The following is a 4,862-nucleotide window of genomic DNA, read 5'->3' as shown; positions in this document are numbered from 1 at the left end:
CTTGAAATAACAATACATTAAGTATTATTACATTATGATAACACATATTACAATATATCACATATTGTGAATAAGATATAAATACATCATAAGTTAAGAATGTCCACCAGATGTTCTTGGGAGTGTCACAGTAGGGCAGATGTGAAACTTAGTGTGAAATAACAAACGTGGTTGTGGCTGTGCATTCTTTGTTCATCCATATTTAGTGGATAAATTAATCTAACTTTTAGTAGCCGATGGACTGATGCACTGACACCACCATGTTGAAACTCTGCTTTAAATAAATGTAATAAAACAAGCTGCAGAGCTGCAGAGTTAAATATGACTCTCACTGCAATCCTCCTAATGTGACACTCTCTGTATTCAGATGAAATATAATAACATATATTATTGTTTATATTAAATATACAGTACATCTATATTACAACATGTAACCAAGCATGTTAGCCCTCTTAAAGCAGTTAACGTTTGCTTTTAGAATTTACATCTAAACACTATAGTTTCATATAGCTCTTTAAAAACCTGTTTAGATCAAAATAAACCTCATGGCACCTCAACTGTTAAAACTCAAGAGAGGCATGCATCAGTGTGTTGTATCATCCTGGACACAGATGCATTTCTTCTGAATAAAATAACACTGTTTGACGAGACTTAATGTGCTCACAGCAGCACCAACATGGTCACCTATATACCCATTAAACTGTACATAAACTAAGATTCAATCTTAATCTTAAAATGTGTGCAGTGCATAACTTTTTCCTAGAAAACTGTGAGAACAGACCTCCTTTATTTATTTACTTTCAACTTTTCCTTTTAACCTGGGGTAAGTTTTTTCATTATGTGTTTGTTTGTTTGTGTGTGTATGTAAAAATGTATATACAAATATATGCATACATACATGCATATATTTGTAAATTGTATAGGTTGCAGTGGTTTATAAAGGTTGTCAGATTCTGAGTCAAAATTAGTGCAGTCTCATAATTCAAATAAAGATTTCCACTATCCTAATGACTTGTACATTTGCTGTTGCTTTTATTGAGGCTTGTTTATCAGCGATTAATGACGACTTTGAAACTATTTAGGAACTACCAGTAATTATATGACTCCTACTTCTGAGCCTTTAGATAGTGGTTTCTTAAAGCTCCTGTGAGGGTCTTTGGGCTGTGTTGATTCTGACGCCCCCCTGAGGACAAAGTGGTGCATCTTCTTTCTTGGCAGAGTTTGACCTGTACTTGTGTAAGTGGTGTTTCTGCAGCATCACTTTGATGTACACCTACCCTGCGGTGGGACGGTGGAATACAAAGGTATCTGTACTTGTTTCAGTTTTTCAAACTGCATTGAAGAAAGATGGAATCGTGTTAGTTATGACACTGATTGCATTTTTGTTTTTTGCAAAAGGGACTTTTGTCTCATAATGACAGGCTGAATGCAAAATGTACACACATGCAAAATTTGACATTTATAATTACAGATAAGTATTTCATTAATTTGCAAGCTGTGCATTATATGTGGGTGATTGTGATAAAGACACTGGAGCTACTTCATAGTGATTTTGACCCACATATAGCTCGCAACATTTACTTCACCTACACTTTTCAAGTAGATTTAAATGAGCTTCATTTTTACTAAGAATTGATTAAGATCTCAAGGTCAGGTTCTGCATCACAAAAGGTGAAAAATATATCAACCTACTGCAATGTGACCCTGCTGATATATATCGAGGATGTTCTCATCGTGTGGGGAGTTTTCATAACGGTTTTTGTGTGCAGTGCTTCCCACTCAATCTTAACTCGGGTGTCAAACAGTCCATCAACAGCTTGCAATACGCCTGCCTTTGCAAAAAGGAAATAAACACCACAGCAAAGCATGTCAACAAAATAACAGAGAGACTGTTTGTTGGCCTAGTTATGGGCTTGTTTGGCTTGTTGCTGCTGTAATAAATTTAGACATAATGTACTTTTTCTTCAATACCTGAAGCCTTTATTTAAATCATCAGGGGAATCAGTTTTTAAATCTATTCTTTTATTCCGGTGAGTTTAAATAACTGGGCTGAGAGATTTCATATTTTAACTTAAACTTGGACATACAGTTTTAATATCTGGACACTTACATTATTGAAAATCTATTTGGTGGGTTTTGCATCATACTGGGGTCTCTGCTGCACACATTTTGCCACTTTTAGTTTAGTCCCTCGTGCAAGTCCCCTCTTTATTCAAATGTTACACTAGATGATGTCAGGTGCCAAGTTTAACAGTTTAAGAAACATACAGAAAGTAAAAGCCGCAAGAATTTTCTGCAAACGAAAATTGAAAGAACTTAAAGCAATGAGACGAAAGACAAGTGAGCTACTCTGTCAAACTTTCACACAGAGACCAGGTGACTGCTCGATAATTTAAGTTGAAGTGAAAACATCATTAAATGAATGTGTCAGTAACATTAAAAAAGGAGACAATTTGAGGCAGCAAGCCATGAAAAATAGTAGATTCATGGTCCCCAGAGGGTGAATCCCTAAGACGTCAGTGGTCCCCTAACAACTCCAGCAGGTTAATCCATTATCTAAAAAAAACTAAGACAGATGTCAAGAATGAATGCTAATGACTTTGTTGATTACTTCCTAACACAACCTCACCAACATGAGGATGACATTTGCTCTTATGTTTCATGAAACATCTCAACTTTTTTAGATGTTTTTTTTCTTCTTCAAGATGAATTTTAAAAACTCAACTTTTTTTTATCAACCTCCATGAACTAGGTTTAAACTTTATTTTTTTCTATACTGTAGTTTTGATCTAAAACCAGGAAACTAGCTGACCACGACTTCTCATCAACTGCAGCTATGTTGAGAAGCTAAAAGCCAAAGTGAGAAAACCAAAATGATAAACTACGTTTCTGTGGTTGTTTGAACTTCGGAGGTTTCATTTTGAGCGTGTCACCATACCAGTGTTAGCATTTAAAGCCACACAGAGCTGCGAGACTATGTCAGTTTTGTCTTAACTCAATTTGAAGTGATAAAAAAAAACCCCAAAAAACCTAAACGCTTGCATTGAAAAACAGTGTAGGCAGAAACTGTATCCCCCACCCCCCTAGATTAGCCCCATACAGAACTTACTACAAGAAAAAGAAACTTAACACCTCAGTCATCATAGACCTGTTGCAGGTCTACGGTCAGACGACAAGAGAGCTTGATATACCGTGTGTTTCCCCTGCTGTGGGGCAGTAATGGAAACCAATATGACATCATGGCTTGATTTATTTTAAAAGCCAACAAACCAGAAGCAATAAGCAATAAAACCAACTAGAGGAAATGCGTGTCATTTTCTTGTCAAAAGACGGAACTTATTGTGAAAATGTGGAACTTCCTTTTCGTTGCGGAAGCTCACTCTCTGGAGGCTTGGTGACATTTTAATAGCACGATGATGATGATGATGAAAGTTTTTAGTTTAGAAGAACACCATGTCCCAAAGAGAACTTATTCTAAGAAATGACAAGCTCTTCCTCTTCATCTAACAGTGCTCCTACGCTGACATAGTTATGAACAGAATATGTTTTATATCAAGCTGAATGTGTTTGTACTAAAGGACTGTCAGTAAGCCAAAATATATTTCAAATCCTCTACCAGGGACTCTAAACTGAAAAGGTAAATGTGTCTGAAAGATGAATGCATTTTTGAATAGAACCATCAGTTTCAGCCCTCATTTGGTTTAAGACTTAAAACATTAGGATCTAGTGTTGAAGTCAAGACCACACTAACCGAGACCAAGACATATCCGAGACCAGAGTGCTCAGAGACCGAGACAAGACCAAGACATTTAGGGATCGAGACCGAGACTAGACCAAGACATTTAGGGATCAAGACCGAGACTAGACCAAGACATTTAGGGATCCAGACTGAGACTAGACCAAGACATTTAGGGATCCAGACTGAGACTAGACCAAGACATTTAGGGATCCAGACTGAGACTAGACCAAGACATTTAGGGATCCAGACTGAGACTAGACCAAGACATTTAGGGATCAAGACTGAGACTAGACCAAGACATTTAGGGATCCAGACTGAGACTAGACCAAGACATTTAGGGATCCAGACTGAGACTAGACCAAGACATTTAGGGATCCAGACCGAGACTAGACAAAGACATTTAGGGATCGAGACCGAGACTAGACCAAGACATTTAGGGATCCAGACCGAGACTAGACCAAGACATTTAGGGATCCAGACTGAGACTAGACCAAGACATTTAGGGATCGAGACCGAGACTAGACCAAGACATTTAGGGATCGAGACCGAGACTAGACCAAGACATTTAGGGATCCAGACTGAGACTAGACCAAGACATTTAGGGATCGAGACTGAGACTAGACCAAGACATTTAGGGATCGAGACTAGACCAAGACATTTAGGGATCGAGACTGAGACTAGACCAAGACATTTAGGGATCCAGACTGAGACTAGACCAAGACATTTAGGGATCGAGACTGAGACTAGACCAAGACATTTAGGGATCGAGACTGAGACTAGACCAAGACATTTAGGGATCCAGACTGAGACTAGACCAAGACATTTAGGGATCCAGACTAGACCAAGACATTTAGGGATCGAGACCGAGTCAAGACCAAGGCCAAGACCAAGGCTGGGCGAGACCGAGACAAGACCAAGACCATAAATATTAATTTAAAAAAATCATCATCTTGTGTGCAGCGTGCGTGTCACTCACTTAGACGTAACACCATGAAGGTTGCAGCTCTAAGCGGGGGATCAAAAAATGCTTTTCGATTCAGAGGCCGAGACCTTCAAAAAGTGGTCTTGAGACCAAGACCGATTTTGAGAACCAGAACACTGTTTGGATCTAATAAATAGCATC

Source organism: Labrus mixtus, chromosome 17 (assembly GCF_963584025.1).
Source record: "Labrus mixtus chromosome 17, fLabMix1.1, whole genome shotgun sequence".
NCBI classification, from domain to species: Eukaryota; Metazoa; Chordata; class Actinopteri; order Labriformes; family Labridae; genus Labrus; species Labrus mixtus.
Note: the sequence above shows the minus strand (reverse complement) of the source record.